The sequence below is a fragment of the Coenobita brevimanus genome, chromosome 97, assembly GCF_032717465.1.
Source record: "Coenobita brevimanus isolate Jiangsu-jjx chromosome 97, ASM3271746v2, whole genome shotgun sequence".
In the NCBI taxonomy this organism is placed as follows: domain Eukaryota; kingdom Metazoa; phylum Arthropoda; class Malacostraca; order Decapoda; family Coenobitidae; genus Coenobita; species Coenobita brevimanus.
Genome location: NC_137050.1, coordinates 50,214,460 through 50,241,806, shown reverse-complemented (window position 1 = coordinate 50,241,806; position 27,347 = coordinate 50,214,460).

The following is a 27,347-nucleotide window of genomic DNA, read 5'->3' as shown; positions in this document are numbered from 1 at the left end:
AAGGCATCTTTCCTATCACAACCTTCTTTCCGATCGTCAGTACGGGTTCCGTCAGGGACGCTCCACTGACGATCTTCTCACCTACCTTTCAAACTCCTGGTTATCCTCCTTTCAGGATTTTGGCGAAAGCTTTGCCATTGCACTTGACATCTCAGAGGCTTTCGATCGGGTCTGGGATAAATCTTTAATTTCCAAACTGCCCTCCTACGGTTTCTATCCTTCTATCTGTGCCTTCATCGCTAGCTTCCTCTCTGGTCGTTCTATAGCCGCTGTTGTAGACGGCCATCGTTCTTCTCCTAGATCTATCAACAGTGGTGTTCCCCAGGGCTCTGTCCTATCACCATCTCTCTTCCTTTTATTCATCAATGATCTTCTAAGCTGTACATCTAACCCTATCCACTCATACGCTAATAACTCCACCCTTCACCTTTCCATTCGGTTCCCGCAACGCCCATCTCAACAGTTACTTCAACAAACAAGGGATGAGGCTATGGCACACCTAATGTCTGACTTGGCTCGTATCTCTGACTGGGGTAAAAATAATATGGTTGTTTTTAATGCATCTAAGACTCAGTTCTTACACCTATCAACCCGACAAAATCTTCCACAGGTATACCCACTAATGTTTAATAATATTCAGCTTAATCCTGCATCATCCTTGAACAGGCTTGGGGTTTCATTTACTCGGGACTTATCTTGGAAAGATCATATTACATCTCTTGTAAAATCTGCTTCCAAGAGATTTGGTGTGCTAAGCCGACTCCACTCTTCTTTACCCCTGCACAACTGTTGACTCTATACAGGGGTTTTATCCGCCCCTGTGTGGAGTACAACTCTCATGTGTGGGGAGGCTCCCCACATACAGCTCTTCTCAATAGGGTGGAGTCAAAGGCTTTTCGTTTCATTAACTCTCCTCCTCTTACTGACTCCCTTCAACCTCTGTCTCTTCGCCGCACTGTTGCATCTTTATCTCTTTTCTATCGCTACTTTAATGGTCACTTCTCCTCTGAACTGTCTGCTTGCATTCCTCCACCTCCACGACGGGCGCGTAGCACCCGTCTGGCAGCAAACTCTCATCCCTTTTCTGTCCAAGTCTCTAATGCAAGAGTTAACCGTTACTCCCAGTCTTTCATTTATGCAACAGGTCAACTCTGGAACTGTCTCCCTCTGTCTGTATTTCCTGCTGCCTATGATCTCCAGTCTTTCAAACGTAGTGTGTCCAGGCATCTCAAAATGATCGGATCTTGAATTTGGCTCTCTTTTGTATTTTGTTTTTCTCTTGGAGGGAACTGTTACTGCGGGCTCATGGCCTTTGGTTCCTTCTTCCTCGCATAAAAAAAAAAAAAAAATCAGCAGCCGCGAAACAAACACACCCTACTCGCCCCATACATCTCAGCTGCACAGGTCAATCGAACAGGGTAGTGTTTAATGATAAATGAGGTAAGAACTACTAACAATACGATGTTTAGTGGAGAAGTATCTAGAGAAGGGAAGGAAAGTGTATGCTGCCTTCATGGACTTGGAGAAAGCTTATGACAGAATAGATTGGCAAGGTATGTGGGAGGTATTAAGAATATATGGAGTGGAGGGGAAATTGTTGAGTGCTGTGAAGAGTATGTACGAGGGAGCTAGGGCTACGGTGCGAGTGGATGGTAAGCTGAGTGAGTTCTTTGATCTCAATGTGGGACTGAAACAGGGGTGTGTGATGTCTCCATGGCTGTTTAATATATATATGGATGGGGTTGTAAAGGAGATGCAAGGTAGGGCAGTGGATGTGGGGGTGGCCCTAATGAATGAGGGTGAGATTTGGAAGCTTCCGGTGTTGCTGTTTGCTGATGATACAGTATTGTTGAGTGAAGATGAATGGGAGTTGCAAGGTTTGGTGAATGAATTTGGGACAGTGTGTAGGAGGAGGAAGCTTAAAGTTAATGTAAACAAAAGTAAAGTTATGGTGTTTGAGAGGAATGAAGTCACAGAGTGTGCAGTGAGGTTGGATGGTGAGGATATGGAGAATGTGAGTGCATTCAAGTACTTGGGTAGTGTGATGAGTAAGGATGGAACTTTGGGGGATGAAATGCGTGAAAGGGTACAGCAGGGAAGAAAGGTTGTTGGTACACTGAAAGCAGTGATGAGAAATAGGGAGGTGAGTATGGAAGTTAAGAAATCACTGCATGATAGTATTGTGATCCCTACCCTGACGTATGGAAGCGAGGCGTGGACCTTACAAGAGGGGAACAAGTCAAGAGTGAGAGCAGTGGAAATGAGTTACTTGAGAGGAGCATGTGGAGTGACGTGGAGGGACAGGTTGACGAATGAAGAAGTGAAGGAACGTTGTGGGGTAGATGTGGATGTGGTTGAAAAGATTAGGAGAAATACACTGAGGTGGTTTGGACATGTGGAGAGAATGGAGAATGAAAGACTGACTAAGAGGGTGTATGTAGGTGAGGTGGAGGGAGGGAGAGGGAGGGGTAGACCGAGGATGAGGTGGAGGGATGGAGTTGAGAGGTATATGAGGGAGGGGGGGGTGAGTTGGGGGGAGGGGAGTCAAATGGTGGGTGACAGAGTGACTTGGAGGCGTTTTGTCTGCGGCCACCCTTTGCGGGATTAGGGCGTCGGACTATAGATAGATAGATAGATAGATAGATAGAATTTTAGAAAGTGTCATAAATGTCTTTTTTTTTTATTAATTTTAAATTTTTAAAATAATAAGGGCTACCAACTGCTTGCCACGCCTACCCACACGAAGGAATGCGCTCTCAAGCTTTGAAGATTACCACTTAAGTTGAAGGTGTGAGCTTCCACTTCCAGCGGGGTGCGGGAAGGGTAACCCTTGCCCTCAGTTTCAAGACTACAGGCGTTTGACTCCACGCATCCTGTCTGAAGGTGCTCTCTCTCTCTCTCTCTCTCTCTCTCTCACACACACACACACACACACACACACACAAAGAATTATAAATAACAAGTTAGGTGTGGTACTGCTGCACCCCGGGTGTGTTCTGGTAGCTATAAAGACGAGCGCTGCGAGATGCGAGTGGAAGAGAGATTGGTAGAATCATCAGCGTGGAAGTAGAAAGAATTACATACGCAGCTCAGAAAAGCATTGATAACATGAAACCAGCTGGCAAAAACTCTAAAGGAAACTAGTGTTGACATCGGTAGAAGACAAGTGACTGTTCGTAACGACAGTATGGACGACCAAGAATAAAAAAAACTGAATGACAGCCACTGCAGTGCGTCTAACGGCATCCATACAAACTATCAGAAAGATGGTTATAATAAGAAAGGGGCTTGGAAATATTGCTGTTCAAGATATATTTTATAACACTGGAAATCCAGAACGTTGGATCAAATGGACCTTCTTTGGCACTAGGCATAAATGTCGATCAAACAAACACTGACATCAAAGTTGGATAAAGATCAATATAGCCATTGAATTACTCCCACAATTTTGTACAGGAAATAAGAAGAGAAATATGTTCAATGACGTTTTCCCTCATACATAAGGCAGACATGGTGCACAAATATATACGAAATATCTCAATAAACATATATGAACTTGATAACTCTGGTTAGAATGTATTGAAAATATCATGAATGACAAAATAATTCGTGTTAGTGGATACCAGCAACAAACACTTCACAAAAACATACGACCTCATTAACTGTGTGTGTGTGTGTGTGTGTGTGTGTGTGTGTGTGTGTGTGTGTGTGTGTGTGTGTGTGTGTGTGTGTGTGTGTGTGTGTGTGTGTGTGTGTGTGTGTGTGTGTGTCTCTCTCTCTCTCTCTGAAGTCGTGTTAAACAAACGCCTCCCCTCACCCCAAACATCCACCATCATACTCTTCTTTCTCCTCTCACCCTCTCCCCTTCACAACGCAGGGGTCGTGGTCGTGCAGTATAAAGGCATCGTTTACTGCTGGCTTGGGCTTACAGCGAGGGGGCTTGGTGATTTGACGCAGAGAGGTGGCTTGCTGGGTATATATTTGTGATTTACTGCCGGCTTCAGATTAGAGAGAGGGGGCTTGGCTGGTTAGGCAAGGAGGTGGCTTGGTAGATATATATTTATGATTTACTGCTGGCTTGGGCTTAGAAAGAGGGGCTTGGCGAGTGAGGCACAGGGATGGCTTGCTGGGTATATTTTCGGGGTAGCATGTGTTTAATTAGGTGATTTTATTTTGGTCTTCTTTCATCCTAGTTTCTCCTGTTATCTCTCCCCCTCTCCCTCTCCCTCTCCCTCCGCTAACTCAACTTTCCCTCACTTCTTTCTCCTCTTTCCTCTATAATCACTTTTTTTTTTTTCTTTCGCCCTCCCTCGCTTTCTCGCATCCATGTCTCTCTCACTTTTTTCTCTCTCAAATCATTTTCTCTTCTTCGTATACCCTCCTCTCCTCCCACTCTACCTTCCCTCCCTTAACCCTTCCGTCCTCCCCATCATCCACTCACTCTCTCTCTCCTACGCTTTCATCATTCCTGAGTTTTCTCGCTTTTTATCCTTGTTTCATTATCACCCTCTTCTCCCTCCTGACTCTCCCTCTCACCCTCCCTTCCACCTCTCTTCTTTCCATCACAATTCCTCTTACTTTCTCCTTCCCTCTCACACTACATTCCCCTCTCCTTCACCCCTGCCTCGTCTCTCATCCTCCCTGCCTCTTCCCTGTCCCTCTATTCCGTTTTTCATCCTCATACCGACCCTTCTTCTCAATTATCCTTTCTCACCTTTTTGCCGACTCCCTCCCCTTCATTTTCTCCTGGATTTCGTACACCTGAGTTGGCTATTAATTCCAGAAAATATTATTCCCTAAAAAAAAATATGCATGGAGCTACTGAACGCGGTATCCTGTTCCGTTTTGTGTATAGATGAAAGAAAGGTTGAAACTAAAGCCTCCAAAACCTTTCCTTTCCCATTTCATAGGAAAGGAAATAAAGATCTATTCACTCCTACATACCTGGACACACAGCGTTTAACCAGCACGACTGAGGAGACCTTATTAAAACTGAATAAATTTGTTGGACGTTGGCAACAATAACATGTAAACATATCCTGGTTAAATGGGGTTATTTGGATAGTTTATAACCCCTACACCTTCCTTTGGGTTTAAAATTAGTACAGAAGAAGTAAGAGGACACAGGATACAGGCTACTGTCACTGAACATAGTTATGTGACTCCGGGCGAAAAAGGTGAAGCCGAGAGAGAGAGGTGGCGTTCAACAAAAGAAGATAGAGGAAGGGACAGTAATGTTGCAGGAACTGATTAGAAGTGAGTCAGGCAATGATGCAGGATATGTGGATTGGTCGTCACCAAAACAAGAGCCACGGATGGGAAAATGTTGGGTCTGCTTCCCTGGACACACCAACACCGAGCAACTACACGCCATTTATTTCCAAAGGGCAAAGTATCGTGTAATATGCATGTACTGTACTTCCGTGTCTATATTTAGAGGAATATGTTCAGTGAAGTATGCTGACCTTCTCTCCACATTACTGAGCCAGGGAAACAAGTCAGCAGCGGAAGACCAGCAGGAGTTGCATCCTGAGTGCTGTTGGAACGGAGCCCCAGCTGTCCCTATCATCAGGCTTCCATCCGCCTAGGGAACATTGACTTGTTCGACTGGTACTACAACCTTCCCCGTGTGTGTGTGTGTGTGTGTGTGTGTGTGTGTGTGTGTGTGTGTGTGTGTGTGTGTGTGTGTGTGTGTGTGTGTGTGTGTGTGTGTGTGTTATAATAATCAAATCCCATGACTGCTACAATTTCCCTCAGCTAAATACCCGGTATAATGTCTGGATTGAGTCGGACTGTAACAAGTGTGCCCATGGCAGTGGATGGGTTGCCTTTTTATACAGACATTTACCTCTGTTATCTCGTTGACATTTTTTCCTGCTAGATAATATTACATAAATGGGGAGGGGTCTTCGGAATTTAAGAGGTTATAAACAATCTTCTTTAAACACGGACGAGTCGAAAAGCTCTTACGTTATTGTTATAATTTTGGCGGCTTTAATATTTCCTCTTTTAGTCTGAGAGGAACAACAAATCGTGTCCACAAATAACACAATTTCCTGGTGGACAGAATCAGGCGCCGGTACAGGCCTGGAATTAAATATCTTCCAAATATGTTGGGAGTATTACCACCAGCAAAAGTTGGCCGACACACTCCCTGGCAACATCGTGTCCTGTTTTACCTAATTCTCCTTCCTCCTCGAACAACAGGAAGTATTGATCTTTTTATACACTTTTGTTATAAGGTTTGTGTTTCTGTTATAAAATTATTTCCTGTAACACCTTCCCCTCACCACAGCCGGCAGGGCAGTGTCAGGGAACTTTTGATCGCGTCTGTACATCAAGGAATAGTGGAACCAACCGAGACATGCAAGACTTCAGTTAATGTTTTAGTTATTTGGCCACTGTTCAATATTAAGACAAAACAGGAAAGACAGTCAATTCCCTAATACTTCAGTAAATATTTTAGTTATCTGGCCAGTGTTCAATATTCTTAAGACAAAACAGGAAAGACAGTTACTTCCCTAATACTTCAGTTAATGTTTTAGTTATCTGGCTAGTGTTCAATATTAAGACAAAACAGGAAAGACAGTCAATTCCCTAATACTTCAGTAAATATTTTAGTTATCTGGCCAGTGTTCAATATTCTTAAGACAAAACAGGAAAGACAGTGACTTCCCTAATACTTCAGTTAATATTTTAGTTATCTGGCCACTGATCAATATTCTTAAGACAAAACAGGAAAGACAGTCAATTCCCTGGCAGTAGTAAATCTGTGTCCAGGGTTACACACGCGTCCAACTTGCCCTGACGAGACGCAATTAGGCTGGACTGTGCACCGGGGGTCCAGGTGAAGCTGGGGCCTCAGTGGCCTGGCTGCTGGCCCAATGGCTCCCTGTCTGTCTACCTGCAACTTACCTGCCAAAGATCGTTTGTACCTCGGTCTACCTGTCAATATAAGTACCTGTCTATCTGTCTGTCTGTCTACCTGTACCTTACCTGGCAAAGCTCGTTTATTTCTCGGTCTACATGTCAGTATGGGATTCTATCAATCTGTCTATCTATCTTTCTACCTATATATATCAATCTATGTTTATCTACGCATTTGTCCGTTATTCAGTCATTTTACTACCTTTTTCGTCTATCAATCAATCAATCAAACTGTATATCTATCTATCTACCAATCTATCCATCCATCAATCCATGTGACTATCATTCCGTATAAGCGTCTCTCTCTCTGCCTAAAATAATAAGAATCTGACTCTATTTCCCAGTCCAGCTATTGGTCGGTCTTGCTGTCTCACAGTTATAATATCAATCTACCTTTTATATCTTACCATAGTTATCCTTCTGTCTATCTCTGCTCTGAGTATCTGTATCTATCAGTCTATCTACCAACTTTTATCTCATTCTATCTATCGCAATCCATCTATCTATCTATCTTGAAAAACTAGTCCGGCTTTCTATCCTCCCAACTATCTGTCACTTTCTTTATACATCTATATCCATTTCTCTGTATGTGGCTGCCTGTTAAATCAATATGCAATATTCTCGCGGCCTTTGAAGAATTCGCTATACATGTCCCTCTCCCTCTTAGACGTGTTTAGCATATTGTGCCTGTCTGTGTAAGTCCGTATCAGTGTTTGTACCTTTTACCGTGTGTGTGTGTGTGTGTGTGTGTGTGTGTGTGTGTGTGTGTGTGTGTGTGTACCATATTCTCGTCAGCGTAGGGGTCCAGTTATCACCACTTCCTCAGCGATATGTTATGCACAGTACACCTTAACCTCTCCAGTCCACCTGTATGTTATTATCCTGCCATGGTCGCTACACCCTACACCCTTCTTACTCTAACTTGACCTATAACTGATATCTCTCCATCTTAAATGCCGAGTTGTAACGATAAATTAAACACTGGAATATGATGCTAGTCACGAAGAAGCGCCAAGGAGAGGACGTCAAGCCACAGTACTGCCTTTTCTGCAACTGAGCGAGGTGAAATAAGCCGCAAAATGGATGAAAATTTGGGCCAATTTATCGTGAATTAACTACAGCAAAAATCTCCCTGGTTAAGACTACCTGTATTAAACCGTAAACACTACAGCAAATCGAAATCCTTCCCACATCTGCTGGATACATTTTCGATCGAGTTTATGTTCAGGAAAATGTCTTTGGATATAGAAAGGTTTTTGAAAAGGGAGAAGAGGTTTATGTTTGTCATATTTTTCACTGAAGTAAAATTAATTACATTCTGGATTTTTACATGTGAAAATGTTCATATACTATTTCGCAAGACCTCGCTGCCCTCTCCCTCCCACATCAGATTTTTGTATAAATTTTGAGCCATGAAATATTTTATGGCGTTTAAGGAGGGGAAAGGTGTGGAATATATTTGCCAGTTTCATCTTCAATAATGTTTTTGCTTTCTTATTAGGCGATTCTTTGATAATGACATGATATTTTTACAATCTTTTAATGTAAGCAGAAAATAATCCTTCTTATTAACACCGATAAGTTCATAATAATCCCAAGTATTAATACCGGTAATTTTACCAGTCTAAAATAATCACAGATCCTAAGTAATAATATCAGTCTATAATATCAGTCTATAATAATACCAAATCCTGGGCATTAACACCGGTAACACAAACAGTCCATAAGAATATCAGACCAAAGGTAATAACACCGGTAATATAATCAGTCTACAATATTACCAAACCCACAGTATTAACGCCGACAGTATAACCAATCTACACTAAAGGAATTATATTGCTTATCTAGACAGGCAATTTTCCCTTCACAAATACATAAATAAATTTCCTAGTATGAGAGATACATGTCTATATTTTTAAAGGGCGAGTGAAAATTTGATCACAACGAACTTATTTACGGTGCAATATACTGACGAATTTTACTGGAACTGTATTCAATAAAGAAAGTAATTTAATTATTTGGAGAGAGAATTAATTTAATCTTCATAAGTTTATACTTGAAATCTGAGTTTTAATCGGGAAATATTTGTGCGCTACAGATACACTAGACACAGAAACCCATTAACATGAAATCCGTGTGAGACAAAAGCGTGGATTAAGTGGATGGCGGGCGAGGCAGGGGAGGTGGCGGCACACTGAGACAGAAAATAATATAGCATCATGACGTCATAAAGCCTGTGAGAGGAAGTCGAAAGTGGCGTTGGGGGAGGGGGGGGCAATCAAGGAAGGATGGAAGGAATAGCAAGGAGTAGGAAGAGATTAAGGTAAGAAAAGATAAGGACGGAAGAGATGGTGGGAAAAGGATGGAAGGAATAGAAGGGAGGCGTGAGAAACGAAAGTAAAGTGAGATAAGGAAGAAATGGAGGGAAAAGGAAGGAGTTGCAAGAGGAAAAGTAGGCAGAGAATGTGGCAGAAATGGATGAAGAGGAAGGCACAGGAAGGATAAAAAACGACAGGATGGAGGAGGAAAACAGGGAGGAAGGAGTGGGTAAGAAAAAGGAAAGGAAAAGAGAACGTGGAGAAAGAAAGGGAGGAGAAAGTGAAGGAGGGAGGTATGGATGGAGGAGGAAATGGTAGGGAAAAGAAGGAGGAAGACAAGGAGGTACGAGTGGATGAGAACGGATAAAATGAGAGGATGAGAGAAATAACATGAATGGAAAGAGTAGGCAAAACAAATGGATGGAATTTTAATCCCGCCATAACTTATAATACTCCAGTTTCCTACATCAGCTCGCACCAGATGATAATATTCACAGGAGTGTGTCACAGGAAGAGCTGATGCCGTCACCATTAATACACTCGTTTTCGTATTAACTATGGTATTTATATTCTATTCAGCTGAGATCGAGTCCTACGCATTAAGAGTTAAAAAAGTTGATGGGGGGTGGGAAGGAGAAAAGAAGGTATAAGACTGGATAAAGAAAGAACAACACAATGATGACTGCAAAAGGAAGGAAGAACAAAGATTATAGATTAAAAAGGATAGAAAGGGTTTTAAGAAGGGTAGAAGGAAGAGAGGAAAAGTATTTTTAGACTAAAAAGAGGGAGGAAGAGATGGATGAGCAGGGAAAACAGGATGTGTGTGTGTGTGTGTGTGTGTGTGTGTGTGTGTGTGTGTGTGTGTGTGTGTGTGTGTGTGTGTGTGTGTGTGTGTGTGTGAGAGAGAGAGAGAGAGAGAGAGAGAGAGAGAGAGAGAGAGAGAGAGAGAGAGAGAGAGAGCAATTAAAAGAACAAATAACAGATCGAGGCGGAGGGGATGAAAAATGGAGTAAAAATGGGTAAAGAACACAATGAAAAAGAAAAAGAAAGCAGAAGAATGAAACAGAAAGATGAACAACAAAAAATGGTAAAGGAAAATTAGAGAAGCGGAAGATGAAGCAGGGGAGGCTATTACAAGGAAGGAAAGGAGGACGGGCCTCAGAAAGAAAATAAACACGGGATATGGGAGAATGAGGGGGGGAAGATGGAACAGAGGAGAGGCGTAGGAGAAAGTAACATTAAATACAGGGAAATAAATAAATAAATAAGTGATGAGATTAAAACGAATAAGGAGCGAAAAAATAGGCATAAGAGGCAGGACAGTTAATGAAGGCAAGAAGGGAATAATTAGAAGAGAAAGAGACGTTACGGTGAAGACGGAACGGAAGAAGTCTGGAAGGAAGGACAATAAAGAAGAGTTCAGTAAAAGTAATGGTGATGCTAGGAAGAAGAAATAATAGTATAATAATGGCAAGAGAGGCACAGATGGAAGGATAATAAGTAAAGGTAAAGGGAGAATAACTGAAGGAAGGGGTAGCGAAGCCTACAACGAAGGAGAGGCGAAGGAAGGACAACTAACGAGGGAAACGGAAGAATAATTTGAGAAAGAATGATAGATGGGCGTATGATAGTGCGAATTATAATAAAAAGGAAAAAGAATAATAGCGGAAGGAGGACTGAAATGTACAAGCAGAAGTAGGGGTGAAAGGTAGACACAGAAAATAAAACACATAAGAGAATACAAGTGCTCGTGGGCCCTTTGGGCCCTCTCACACTTGCTCCTGCAGACGGCTCTCGTGCTGAGCGCTCGCTTTCTCGTGCTTCGCACTCGTTTCCTCGTGCTTCTCACTCGTTTCCTCGTGCTTCGCACTCGTTTCCTCGCGCTTTGCGCGCGCGTTGCGATCATTTCAGGTAATCCGAGTCACGTTTATGTGCTGTTCTAGTCTAACGTTGTCACTATCGGCCGTCAAGGCGACATCGAAGGGCCCATGATGGTCCGTTTATGTGGTGTTCTAGTCAAACGTTGTCACTTGGATTTTTTGCAGCTAACAAACTGATCGTGTTATTTGCAGCTTCGGGTATGGAACCCAAGTTGTCCGCACGCAAGTCCGAGATATTAACCACTCGGCCACGGCAACAGACCGGGTGCCGGGAGCGGCGTTTTTTGGTCAAACTTTGATCGCCCATTAAATATAGTAAAAGTTTTTCAATCGTGAGGGGACCAAGTATTTTCACACTAGCGAATTTATTGCGATTTTTGTGCCAATTTTGGTGCGATTTGAATGTGCAGTTTCGGCTGCCCAAAATACACACACACACACACGGCTACTGCTATAGTATTTTGGTAAAAAACAGAGGGAGAGGTTGCTTTGGAGAAAGAATAAAACAGCCATTGAAGGACACGGACGGACGGACAGACAGACAGACAGACAGACAGAGACAGACAGACAGACAGACACACACACACACACACACACACACACACACACACACACACACACACACACAAGAATACAAGCGACAATAACTGGATAGGAAGGAAAGCAAGAGAGGCGGAGAATTAAGGATGATATACAAAGGAAAAACAAGAACTGGGGAGGTGAAGTAAAATGACAGGGGAGGTTATTGCGAAGGAGGAGCAGATAAGAGGCGTAGGAGGAAGGACACAACACAGAGGGAACAAGAGCATTAAGAAGTGGATTAGCAGAGCAGAACGAGGGAATTACCAGGGGAAAACAAAGGGAAAAAAGAAATAATGATGGACGTAGGATCAGAGCTAGAATAAAAGTGTAGAGGGAAAGTTTTAAAAAGTAGAAAATGAAACAAAGAAGTTACTACCAAGATGGATAAAAAAAACATAGGCGAAGACGAAAAGACAATTAATAAAAAAAAAAAAAAAAATAGAAAAGGATAAATGCAAGACACGGTTAGACTGAACCACAAAAAACATGGAAAAACGAAACATAACAGAAGAAGGAACAGGAAAGAAGAAGGACGATTAATAAGGGAGAAAGAAGAGTTAATGAGGTACAGGGAGAGGACAAGGAGGTTACTGTGAAGACAACTAATTAGCGAAAAGAATGCAAGGCGCTAAGACCTGTCTAATCCTACCCAGTGGACGTGGAGCAGAAGCAATAGGAGGAGGAGGAGGAAGTGGAAAAAAGAGGACTAAAGAGAACAGAAGGAGGAGGATGGGAAGAGGAGTACAAGAGAAGGAAAACAAAGAAGGATGGATAAAAATGAAGAAGGTGAGGCAGGGGAGTGGGGAGAGGAAAATGAGCGTGAGAGTGAGGGAAGAGGTGAAGGAGGCTGGGAAAGGGAGAATTAATGTGTAAAAGGGGATGGGGAAAGGAAATGTAGACGGCAGAAAAGGAAGGGCTAAGACGAAAAAGAACCTGAATGTGAAAGAGAATACGAAAAAATAACAGACAAGGCAAAAGGACTATAAAAAGTAGTATGCGAACAAAAAAACAGAAGAAATACAAAAAAAACAACAACAGTGATGACGGACTTTTTGTTTCCACTCTCGTAATTGCCGGTCAGTTTTGTTCAGGTGAAGAAAAACGTTTTAAATTGCAAGGTTGCTGTCAATAGCTTTCATTAATCCCTTCAATAAAACAGGATCTCTTAACAAATAAAACAGTCTGGTGGTAACAAGAATAAAGTTTCAATTACATACGAGGCCAAAGAGATTACAAACTAAGACAATTAACACCAGCTGAAAGTTACATACCAGGACAAAGATAACACACTAAGAAAATTTATACTATTTCAAAATTATCTACAAGGCTCGAGATAGTAAGAAAATAAATTAATACCATCTGAACATTCCATTAATTAAGAAAATTTATACTACTTCAAAATTATCTACAAGGCTAGAGATAGTAAAGTAAGTAAATTAATACCATCTGAACATTCCATACCAGGCCACAGAGATTATAAACTTAGACAATAAGCATCATGTGACGTAGCAGAACAGAAACTGAAGAAGGAAACTCACCCAGCAAGATGTGTAAACCTTGCAAAAGTGCCGGGCAGCAGAGAGACAGGCCAGTGCCTAGATAGTCGTCTTTCCTAAGCTATTTTACAAGCGCCTGCAGTGTTTTTTTTTCTTTTATTAATAAACAAATTACAAGTGTCATTCATTCATTAAAGATCTATAACAACTGGACTTGAACTGCACTACAACAACAACAAAAAATGCGTTCTTTGGCTATAATAGTTAAATGAATATGTTATTAACCCCTTCACTGAGAAAGGCCATTCTACTCAGAGTTAAATAATGTAGCGTCAGCAATACCAAATATAAACCCGTCTACGACAAACTAAAGTAAACAGCTATAACAGATAAATAAATAAATCCAGAGAGTTACAAAATATTACAATGATGCCTTCACCTATGATAACATCGGCGGCAAAATCGGAAACTATTCTCGCAATATGTACTGCTATGAACACAAATCCTGACGTTGAGCAATAACTTAAAACCCGTGATGCTATTTTCTGAGCTCAACAAACATTTCAGAATATGTTGCAAGAGCTTCATAATGCTTTTCGAAAGAGTGAAGCGATATTATTGTGTGCCAGTGTATCTCACCTGACTGTCGCGTATATACCGTAATTTATCCATTTTGAAAACTGGAAATGTGAAGTAATCTCCCACCCTAAGGGGGGGAGAAGGTGGGAAGAGAGGGGGGAAGACGGTGAGAGGCGATGGGAGAGGGTGAAAGGTGGGGGGCAGAGGGTGAGAGATGGGGGGCAGAGGGTGAGAGGTGGGGGGCAGAGGGTGAAAGGTGGGGGGCAGAGGGTGAGAGGTGGGGGGCAGAGGGTGAGAGGTGGGGGGCAGAGGGTGAGAGGTGGGGGGAGATGGGGAGAGGTGGGGGAAGGGGGGGAGAGGGGGAGAGGTGGGGGGAGAGGAAGAGAGGTGGGGAGGAGAGGGTGAGAGGTGAGGGGAAAGGGTGAGAGGTGGGGGGGTTAGGATGAGGAGTGAGAGGAGAGGTAGAGAGGATGGAGGAGGGTGAGAGGTGCTGGGATCGTCTGAAAAATGAAGGAGGAAGAGAGAAAGAGTCTGGAAAGAGAGAGAAAAGGCGAGGGAAAAATGAGGGATGAGAAGCGTGGCAATCAAGGGAGTGTGATCGAGACGAGAGGGAGGAATGGAAGCGTGAGAGAGTGAAGGAAGGTTGGGAGAGAAGGATGGTCAGAGGGAAGGTGGGATTGAAGGATGGAAGGACAGTGGGATAATGGGAGTGAAGGAAGGAAGGAACAACGGAATGATGGAAATTAAGGAAGGCTTGATGGATGATAAGAGTAAGGGAAGGATAGAGGGATGGTGGATATGAAGGAGGAGAGATGACAGGAGTGAAGGAAGGACAGAGGGCTGACGAGAGTGAAGGGTGGGCAGAGGGATGGTGGGAGTGAAAGATGAACAGAAGAATTGTGAGAGTAAATGGATAAAAGAATGGTCAGAGTGAAAGAGGGATACAGGAATATTAAGACTGAACGAAGGATAGAAGAAGAGTAAAGGCGAAGGAAGAATGAAAGTAAGGGATGAATATCTGTGATATATACGAAGAAAATAAGTGGGACTGAAGTCAGATTAGCCTCTATTAATATTCCGGTTCCCTCTAAGATATTGTATTCAGCGTAGTACGGAACATTATTATTGAAGGGACTAAATAGTTCCACAAGCCTACGCCAAACCGATCAAGAGGTTCTGGGACGGCAGAACTACGACACAGGCAACACCCACAGCAGGACTACACCACAGACAACACCCACAGCAGGACTACACCACAGACAACACCCACAGCAGGACTACACCACAGACAACACCCACAGCAGAACTACACCACAGACAACACCCACAGCAGGACTACAACACAGACAACACCCACAGCAGGACTACACCACAGACAACACCCACAGCAGGACTACACCACAGACAACACCCACAGCAGGACTACACCACAGACAACACCCACAGCAGGACTACAACACAGACAACACCCACAGCAGGACTACACCACAGACAACACCCACAGCAGGACTACACCACAGACAACACCCACAGCAGGACTACACCACAGACAACACCCACAGCAGGACTACAACACAGACAACACCCACAGCAGGACTACACCACAGACAACACCCACAGCAGGACTACACCACAGACAACACCCACAGCAGGACTACACCACAGACAACACAGCAGGACTACAACACAGACAACACCCACAGCAGGACTACACCACAGACAACACCCACAGCAGGACTACAACACAGACAACACCCACAGCAGGACTACACCACAGACAACACCCACAGCAGGACTACACCACAGACAACACCCACAGCAGGACTACACCACAGACAACACCCACAGCAGGACTACACCACAGACAACACTCACAGCAGGACTACACCACAGACAACACCCACAGCAGGACTACACCACAAACAACACCCACAGCAGGACTACACCACAGACAACACTCACAGCAGGACTACAACACAGACAACACCCACAGCAGGACTACACCACAGACAACACCCACAGCAGGACTACAACACAGACAACACCCACAGCAGGACTACAACACAGACAACACTCACAGCAGGACTACACCACAGACAACACCCACAGCAGGACTACACCACAAACAACACCCACAGCAGGACTACACCACAGACAACACCCACAGCAGGACTACAACACAGACACCACCCACAGCAGGACTACACCACAGACAACACCCACAGCAGGACTACACCACAGACAACACCCACAGCAGGACTACACCACAGACAACACCCACAGCAGGACTACAACACAGACAACACCCACAGCAGGACTACACCACAGACAACACAGCAGGACTACAACACAGACAACACCCACAGCAGGACTACACCACAGACAACACCCACAGCAGGACTACAACACAGACAACACAGCAGGACTACACCACAGACAACACCCACAGCAGGACTACAACACAGACAACACCCACAGCAGGACTACACCACAGACAACACCCACAGCAGGACTACACCACAGACAACACCCACAGCAGGACTACACCACAGACAACACCCACAGCAGGACTACACCACAGACAACACCCACAGCAGGACTACACCACAGACAACACCCACAGCAGGACTACAACACAAACAACACCAACGGGTTGATGGGGTGAACACCAGAGGACTGACAGGCAATGCAGGAAATCAAGCGAGATCGAAATAAACTTCTGTGGTGGTGTGGAGTTGCCAGAAAGTAATAAAAAATCATGAGAAGACAACAAGATTAATATTCTTGAGGGTTTATTCCACTGAAAGGGATAAGAATTATTTCTAAAAATATTGGAGACAAGAAATTCAAAACACTATATTGAGAGAAGAAAAAGACAAAGAACAGAAATTAATTAGGGAGAAGAAAAGGAAGGACATTTAAAAGATGCGAAGAAAGGAGTTTGACATTGTGAGGGGGGGGGGGGCCAGGGTGAAGAAAAATATGGAAACATGGAAAAAAGGGAGAGAAAGGTCAGATGAGGGCAAAGGAAAAGGTCATATAAAGGAGAAAAGGAGGGCCGAAGGGGCAGGATTAAGGCAATGTAGAAAATAAATAATAAAACTACAACTAATGGATGATTGAAAATGGAGACGAGAAAACAGTAAATGTTTATGAAAAATTGTAAAAAATGGGTAAGCGACACAGACATGATAGATTAAACATGCGGGAAAAAGAAGAAGCCGAGGAGAGAGCAAGAATATGTGATTAAGAGGGCAGGAAGCAAGAGCTGGAAGTATACTGATATAAACAAGCAGGATATTACGTATTAAAGGTGAGGATTACGTACTGACGGCAAGAACAGCATTAACACATTGGGAAACTAGGAATGATGATGTATAAATATTACAGAAAAAAAAAAAAAACGTCTAAATGGACATAAAGAAACAATTATAAGCAGAGAGACAGTATGAAGTCAACAAAATTTTCATGTAACAGGAAGAAAATATTATACTTTTCACAACAGAACCGGCCAGGCTAATGAAACAAGGAGTCTGCAGTGGAGTAATGTGGCAACTTGGACGCGGCGACACAGTATCAGGCAACTCACTGACGCTCATGACAATTTTAGGTTATCTCAAAGTCAGAAAAAACAAAAAAGAGCGAAAAAAGATAAAAAAAAAAAAAGAAAACGTGTAAAACTTGCACTTCCCCTTGGCTCAAGGAAAAACACAATTGTGAAACGGGTCTGTTGGGAACCATGGAGCGAGAGGAGCGAAAAAAGGAAGAGAAGAAATGAGAAAAAGACAGTGGAGGAGAATTCAACGATAGGAGAAAAAAAAATTAATTAGCAGCTGACAAAAAGAAACTGAAATAAATGAACTTTAAGGTTTAGTGAATCTGTGCCAGAACTTTAACATATTTTATTCTGATTATATTAACAGACATCAGGTATATTCAGTGTCTAGGTGACTGAATAAGGTGCCTATGTGACTCAGGTGCTGAGAGAATCAGAATAGCGTATGTTACACGAATAATTAATACAGCGTGAATAACCGAGGGAGTAAATGCCTGAAGGGAGTGAATGTTTGAAGGGAGTAAATGCCTGAAGGGAGTAAATGCCTGAAGGGAGTAAATGCCTGAAGGGAGTAAATGCTTGAAGGAGTAAATGCCTGAAGGGAGTAAATGCCTGAAGGGAGTAAATGCCTGAAGGGAGTAAATGCCTGAAGGGAGTAAATGCTTGAAGGAGTAAATGCCTGAAGGGAGTAAATGCCTGAAGGGAGTAAATGCCTGAAGGGAGTAAATGCCTGAAGGGAGTCAATCCCTGAAGGGAGTACATGCTTGAAGGGAGTAAATCTTTGATGGGAGTAAATGTCTGAAGGGAGTCAAAGCCTGGGGGAAGTAAATGCTTCAAGGAAATAAATGCATGAATGGCGTAAGCTCTTGAAAGAAGCAAACGCTTGATGAAAGTTCATGCTTGAAGAAGTAACAGTTAATGGGAGTAAATGCTCGCGGGTAGTAGACGTATCAAGGCACAATAATTTAATAAAAGAAAACTAAAGTAAGGTCAGAGTGTGTGTGTGTGTGTGTGTGTGTGTGTGTGTGTGTGTGTGTGTGTGTGTGTGTGTGTGTGTGTGTGTGTGTGTGTGTGTGTGTGTGTGTGTGTGTGTGTGTGTGTGTGTGTGTGTGTGTGTGTGTGTGTGTGTGTGTGTGTGTGTGTGTGTGTGTGTGTGTGTGTGTGTGTGTGTGTGTGTGTGTGTGTGTGTGTGTGTGTGTGTGTGTGTGTGTGTGTGTGTGTGTGTGTGTGTGTGTGTGTGTGTGTGTGTGTGTGTGTGTGTGTGTGTGTGTGTGTGTGTGTGTGTGTGTGTGTGTGTGTGTGTGTGTGTGTGTGTGTGTGTGTGTGTGTGTGTGTGTGTGTGTGTGTGTGTGTGTGTGTGTGTGTGTGTGTGTGTGTGTGTGTGTGTGTGTGTGTGTGTGTGTGTGTGTGTGTAATCTTGTCCTCGAGTTCACGTTGGCCAGTCTGTCTACCCACAAGCGCATTACCTCCCCACACTAGTGCTTTCCTGACAAAGGCACGAGAAGCTACAGCTTTGTAATATTCGGCCATGGCATAGGTGAAATCTTGCTTTTTGTGCGAGATGCAGGGGTGGTTTAGACCACACTGAAGGGTCAGTCTCCCTAGGCTGATAACTTCTAAAGGTCTCTCCCTACCTTTACTTCACTTTATCTGTATATTCTTACTAACTCAACCATCACAATACCTTCACAACATACACCTGTGATCTACCTACTCCCACGCCTGTTATCTCTACGTGTTAGTCTCTGGGTCTGTCTGTACGTCCTTGGCTGTTTTCATACTCTCTCCAAAATTCCTTTCATCCTCTTACACGAAAAACATTTTCCGGCCTTCCTACGCCCCGCCCCACACACACAAATCCCTCATCATCCTGCCTCCACTCTGCATCACTTGCCTTCCTCCACTATCACCACCAAACCAGCCTATTTCTCACCACCACACCATCCTGCATCCATCCAACAACACGACAACCATCACCATCACCACCACCGCCATCCTGCCTCCCACCATGACCATCACCACCACCACCATCCTGTCTCCCACCATGACCATCACCACCACCACAACCTTCCTGCCTCCCACCATCACCACCACCACCATCCTGCCTCCCACCACCACAACCATCCTGTCTCCCACCACCACAACCATCCTGTCTCCCACCACCACAACCTTCCTGCCTCCCACCATCACCACCACCACCATCCTGCCTCCCACCACCACAACCATCCTGTCTCCCACCACCACAACCTTCCTGCCTCCCACCACCACAACCTTCCTGCCTCCCACCACCACTACCATCCTGTCTCCCACCACCACTACCATCCTGTCTCCCACCACCACTACCATCCTGTCTCCCACCACTACAACCATCCTGTCTCCCACCACCACTACCATCCTGTCTCCCACAACCACTACCATCCTGTCTCCCACCACCACTACCATCCTGTCTCCCACCACCACAACCATCCTGCCTCCCACCACCACAACCATCCTGCCTCCCACCACCACAACCACAACCACACCATTTTGCATCCATCCACAACACGACAACTATCACCACCACCACAACCACCATCGCAGCATGCCTCCAACCACGACGACCACCACCAACACTCTCATTTTGCCTACCAACACCACAGCACTGTCTCCCTCACCATCACTGCAACACAACCACCACCTCCACCAGCACCACCACCACCAATATCATCCTCGTCATCATCATCATCTTCATCTTCTTGCCTCCCACCACCTCATTAACCTCCCTCTACACTGCCTCATCAGTTTGCCTCCCACTATCTCATCTTTCTGCCTCAACACTGCCTCACCAGCCTGCCACCAACCACCCATCATTCCTGTCTCTACCCTGCCTCACCAGAGTTCCTCTACACTGCTTCAACATCCTGTATCAAGCCTGCATCACCAGCCCGCCTCTCACACACATGGTGTCCCTGAATCCTCGCTAAACGAGCATCCAAAATGTTCTCCTAATTTCAAATATTCCCTGAGACTTACATCCGACCAGCCACAACCAGTATTTTTATGGTCAGTATTAAACAGGAAAAACCTAGTATCCACACATACGGTATCATCATCATCGTCATCATCATGATCATCCTTTTTCCCACCGAAAGGCATATGGCACTAACATTAAATGTTATTCCAGCCAGTGAGTGAGCAGTGGTGAACACACACGTCTGATTATCCATATACTTCACCTAATTTCATCAGCAAGCAGGTAATTAGTTGTACAGGAATATTTTAGTGTTCACGTGGGACACTACCATTATCTTTACCAGTACTATTTTGGTAAGAGATTGATGAGTTGTAAACATGAATCTGCGTATTCGCTTGTAACCTTCATTAATACTATTTCCAAATGAATGATCAGTGGTAAGAGGGTAATATAGACAGAGATGACTATCATCATATCTCTAAAGAACTTGACGATCGGTGAATAGGAATATTTCAGTAATCAGTGATATATTATTGTGCTTAAATTTAAAGCTATGTGATTGAAGTACTGCTGCAAAAGAATATGATCTGTTATATAGACAGACAGATAAACAGATATTCTTTTACAAGTGAGTGATCAGAGGTGAATGGGAATATTTCAATACCAAGGTGGCATCTATCATTTTATCTTTGCAGGTGAGTGATCAGCGGTGGGGAGGAACAGGTGAGTATCCAGTAATGTGATTATTTGTGAGTAATCAAGGAATGTTATCAACAGGACATCATTAGCTATAACTACCTGGCTGGCTGGCTTGCTGTCTGTGTATCAATCTATTCATCAGTCTAGCTTTCTACCTGTCTATCTATCTATCTGTCCAACAGCTTGTCTATTAATCCTTCCATATTTCCTTCCACCTGCCTCATATCAGTCCATCCACCAAAAATATTTTCATTAAACTCTATGTTTATTACTAAATCCCACTGCCTATCCAACTCACTTTACCAATGTGTGTGTGTGTGTGTGTGTGTGTGTGTGTGTGTGTGTGTATGTGTGTGTGTAGTGGTAAGCTATACGTCAGCCATTACATCGGCGAGCTGTAACAAGACGAAATAAACTGCCAATTGTTGACAAAAACCTAGAGATAGACAAACAAAACGTACACCATTGGAATCAGCGTGGAAAACTGAGTCTAACGAGACCAAAAAAATTGAATATACAAATTCTTTGTTATACAATGTGTCCAAAGTTCATCACCATTGTCTTCTGTGGGCAAGAGAGGCTGTTGTCGGGATTCGTATCAAAGGTCGCATTGAAATCTCCAATGGGCACAACCCACATCATAATATCTCGTTCACAACATAATACTGCTATGACTTTCTGACATGCCCTTCCACTGCGTGTAAAGAATTTGCTTTGTTTTTCTATGAGCAATGCTCCATGCCAGGACACATAACTTGGGCCCTTCAGATTCCTCACGAAGTCACCGGTTCACCTGGAATCGTTGCGAGACTCTGAGGCAGGAGTAATAATAACACCGGCAAAACAAGTCTCCACCTATACTATCAACAAAGCAAGAACGATAGGCCTCGTACGCCTCCCTCTCGTAAGGCAAGTAATTAACAACAGCAACACCGAAACTACGACAACAATAAAATAATAATAATAATCCATCCATCCATCATCCAATCCTACGTTGCCCCATGAGAAGCGTAGGAACCCGGGGCTAGACAAGCTGGTCCTGACATTTAAGATGAGACTGACCAGCCTTACACATCCCTAAGTGGCATTATGTGAGCAATAAACCCCAACCACCCCTTGGATATACACCTACATCAGCTCAATCCGATTGGAGTGTCGCAATTACCCACTCAACCACAAGTGGCCAAATTTGGTTATATGGTTACCACCCAGCATAGTAAATGGTTTCCTGGTGTACAGGAAACCATTTGGCTTGTCACTCAGTGTAAAGTCACCCACAGACAGAAGGAAGTGGAAAGAATTAAGGAAAAAAAAGACAGAAGAGGGAGCATAAAGTCACTAGTAGGCAGAAGGAAAAGGAAAGAAATGAAGGAAAGACAGAAGAGGATAGAAGAAAAGAAAGATGGAGGAGAGGAAAGGGCAGACACCCGAGAGCAGCACTACATCGAGTGAGTGGATGGCGAGTGCCCCCACCTACCACAAATAATAATAATAATAATAATAATAAATAATAAAAATAATAATAATAATAATAAATAATAAAAATAATAATAATAATAATAACAGTAATAATATGTTGCCAGCTGCAGCAAGGTAGCCACACAAAATAGAAAGCTACTTCATTCCTTCACACTGCGGTCTCTCAGGTGTCGTATGTAATGGTCTACACAAAACATTTTCAAACCATCCACAGCCAGGACCCGCTAATATCAACATTTTGTCTCTTTAGAGTGCCAGTTCTTCTACAGAATTCACAAGTGTTGGAATCACCTCTGAACTGACAATTTCTTTTTTCTCTCCTAAAATGTCACCAGGGATGTGGGTCAGTTTCCTACCCTTAAATGTTCAGTGTTATGGCCTACCAGCCTTGGGCCCTGACGAACCGAAGGGGTAATATGGCAACAGCTGATACAAAGTTGTGGTACTTACAAAACTCTGTAATCCTCCTCCACCGCACCACCTACAGGCTAAACACCTACCTGAAAATAAAAGAAACGATAATGTTATTTTTTTACAGACCACAGGAATCGAGTGTTTTGTGGCTACCAGCAAGTAAATATATGACTTGAGTATCATGTAGGAAAAGCATGCAGCAGCAAAAGCATACTTAAGTATTGCTATAGGGTCCTAAAACGTGAGAGATCTTAACTGTTTGGTAAACTTATTCCGGTATGTGCAGTTAGAGCAATTACCTGATTATTTTGATATCCAGGTTCACCAAACGGAAGAACCTTGAACGTCATTACATAGCGTTTGAATTCGACCTAAGCTATAAGTGGAAACCAGTGTAATCCATCTAGTAACTGGGCAGCATGAGTCCTAGATGGAAGAGTAAATATAAACCCTAGTAGCACTATTTAACACTGACATCTATATTCGGCAAATAATTACGCAGGCCAATCCACAAAAGGGTACAATATTCAATAAAACTACTAACTACCTTAGTCAACCAATATCCAACGATACTATCTAGGTAAAGACTTACGTTAATACAAGCATCGAGCATGGTAGCTGAGACTCTTCACCACTGAATCATCATCAGTATCATCATTACTCGTATTACCCCAACCCTATTTCGCAGTAACATATTCAGTGACAGAATTTCAGAAACATATGCAGGATGACCTAAAATTAGGATAACTATAAATAGTGTCCAATGAAATACTTCTACATACATCCATTTATTCTTTGCCCGTCTTATAAATTCTCCGCTCGTCTTCATTGACAGAACGATCCTCATACATACATGTATCTCTTTCATCCCCCGTAGTTGTGGGGATGACTGATAATTGATTGAGGACGATGACGATGACCATGACGGTGACGATAACGATTACGACGTCGATGTTGATTATGGTAATGAGAGTGTCAGTGCTAATATTGATGATGATGATTATGACGATGATTATATAACTGTTCTCCCATTATCATTACCTTAACTCTATGAAGGAACACTGCTACTTTTAATGTTCCTTATCCTTCCAGCGTACGAGTGCCAGCCTTTCATAACTTACTTCATACACATATATTCTTAGCTTCACCCTCTCACTGACTAGCTAATTGCATGTCTAAACTTCCTACAACGCCAGACAATTTCACTGCATAACTTGGCTGCACAATCTAACTCTCCTCAACAACTAAACTTTCCCTCAACTTAATAACCTAACTCTCCATAACCTGGCCACTGCACCAGTCACCTCATGATACATCCTGAACTTAGCCAATCAGTACAAACCTGGTGACATATAATATTAATGGCACTAAAGATGAACCATAAACTAATAAATAATACCAATAATACAGTAACGATTTAGTCCTTCGGAAAATTCACTGAAACACCCACTTACAAACAAATCTGAGAAAAGTACACACACACACACACACACACACACACACACACACACACACACACACACACACACACACACTGACTTCGTAAATATGCAGGGTATATTTTCCCGAGTACTTACGAGGCTGGAGTGAGCAAGTGTGTCAGAAGCGAGAGCAAGAAGAAGTGAAGAGTGCGTGGCAATGCAAAACACACTCCAGACTTTTAAAACAACAGCATAAAAAAACGAAAAAGAAAAACTCAAGAGGCAAGCACGTATGGTCTTTCAGAAGGTGAGTCGTACTGCATGTTTGATTTTTTCCCTGGCTCCTCACAGAACTGGAGCCCGTGAGTGAGCAGGTAAGGATCAAGGTGAGGTGAGGTGAGGGTATGAATGGTGTTGCGTCCGAGGGTGAGAGGCAACTGGAGGCTGGGTGGGTCGAGGTGGCGGTGGTGGTGGTGGTGGTGGTGGACAGGTCGGTGAGGCGGCAGGCACGCACGCGTTTCACGAGTGGTGGTGGAGGTGGTGATTGTGGTATTAAGTGGTGGTGGTGGTGGTGGTGATTGTGGTATGATGTGGTGGAGGTCGAGGTGGTGGTGGTTGTGGTATGGAGTGTTGGTGGTGATGGTGGTGATTGTGGTATTCAGTGATGGTGGTGACTGTAGTTTGGAGTGGGGGAGTTGGTGATTGCGGTATGGAGTGGAGGTGATGGTGACTGTGGTATGAAGTGGTGGTGGTGGTGGTGGTGGTGACTGAGATAATGAGTGGTAGGAGTGATGGTGATTGTGGCAAGGATGGTAACAGTGGTAGTAAATGTGGCAGAGTGGTGGGATTGGTGGTGGCTGTGATGGGAGGTTGTAGGGGTGTTGATAATTGAGTTCGGAGTCAGTTATTAAGTTTATTGAAAGTTTGCGGCTGTGTTGATTCCTGTAATAGCGAAGGCTTATGGGTAGGAATATTGGTTGATTTAGCTTAGGGTAATGGTATTTGTGGTGCTGGGGAGCAATTAAGGAAACAGTAGTGGTATGCTGGTGATGGTGATAGTGACAGGAGTGTTGGTGGTGGTGGTGGTGGTGTTAAGAGGCCATGAGAGAAGCAGTGGGAAGAAAAGAAGATAAGGTGAAAACAGAAGGGAAAAAGGAAATGGTGGGATCTGAGGAAAGAAGTGAGAGGTAGACAAAAGGAAGAGCTAAGGATGAGGGCAGTGGAGGTGAAGAGAAGAGGGACAGAAAAATAGTGAATGGGAGAAGGAAAGAGACAAGAGCAAGGAGAGAGAGAGAGAGGGGGGGGGGAGAAGGCAGCGTAGAGATGGTCCATAAATCCGAGCTGTTTGGAGGAGTATGCAGATGAATGCAGGACGAGTGTGACGGCTGCAAACATAAGCCGTGATGCACGTCTTCATTTCTCTTGCTTGTGTGTGTGTGTGTGTGTGTGTGTGTGTGTGTGTGTGTGTGTGTGTGTGAACAGATTAACTCAAACAGCTTTCAACCAATTTTAACTAAATTTGTTGGAGCGGTAAATAAACAGGAAGGGCTAGCCTACTGTCTGTGTAAACTCAGCGCCCCCGATACGTCGTAGTAAGTTATAAGGACGGCTCTCTATGCGTCGTTTCCCGCTCGTTATACGTTGAAGTAAATTATAAGGTCGGTTGTCTGTGAGTCGTTTTCTGGTTGGTTTTGGAGGCTTTCTAGAATATCATCTTTGGCGATTAAATTCGCATACTGCATCGTGTGTTTTCTTCTACGTCAATAATTAACATAAACATAGGTAACACACGAAATGATTTATCTCTTCAAAAATTAGTTTGTTAGGTATTTCTTGTTGGCTCTTCTTTTTTTTCCCCCCGCTTAGAAGAGTTTTCCAAGCCCAGCTGTTTATGTACTGCCTATGGTTAAATCTCAACTATTACAGTTGAATAAAGTATCTTTATGGAAATAGGAAAAAATTTATGTGAGTGACAAGGCAATTGCACACAATATGGAAAATAAATTGGGAATGAAAGTAATTTAGAGAATCTCTTTAACCGATCAGAATAAAACCCCAACTCTGATATAAAAAGGATATTAATCATAACCATGAATCGGTTTAATCCGTATGGTCTATTGCAAACCGGAAATGAGATGTCAGCTGGGAGTGGCGGAATATACAGGTGGTTTTAAAAAAGTGGAAGAATTTCAAACGGCCGCTATTTCTTAGTTTTCTATATCCTTCGTCTTTTCAGGTTTTGGTGATGGGATGATGCTGTCCAACGTAAGTGAAGTACAAGTTGCCGGCAAAAATAGTTTTCAACAAGAGGATATAGTCAAAATCGTCCAGTTCTGATATGAGAACTAATCATACGTCACGGACCGACGCCAAGGTCCATACAGACTATACACCTAAGGACCATATCATAATGAGGATAGTCAACCACTCTGAGACCAAGGGTAGGCCACTGTCCACAGCACACACAAGGGCAACAGTGGACGTCCAGCATCAGCCACAAAGACGCCAGCCAATACTGATGCCGTGCGAAACTGCCATCTGAAGCCTAAACAAGTCCCACCGCCACCGCTGCCCCAGACGATTTTGACTTTCTGCTCTGCTGTGAAAACCATTTTTGCTGGAAACTTCTACTTCCTTTATGATTAACTCGAATAAAGGCCGCCTTTGGCGGCCTCCTCTCGATGTCAAGTCACTTCCTATCTTCAGAAATGAATCGTAACTGGGGAACCGGTGACTCGATTGTACTTGAAATTGTTTTATTCTTCAAGTTAAAGCATTTTAACTGTACCATGCTTTAACAAAAATTGCGCTACATGCACCATTTTTGCTGTTACGGTAACAAACCAACAAACATACAAACTGGATCATTATAATATAGACAGCACAATCCCATCACAAAAACCTTGAAAGGAAAAAGATGTAGGTTCGAAAACAAAGAAATATCGGACGTTTCAAATCTTTCCACGTTTTTAAACACCCTGTATTTACACAGTTGTCTCGAGGAATTTACAGTCGTAATTTGTGCTTCCTTTCGACTTCTGTT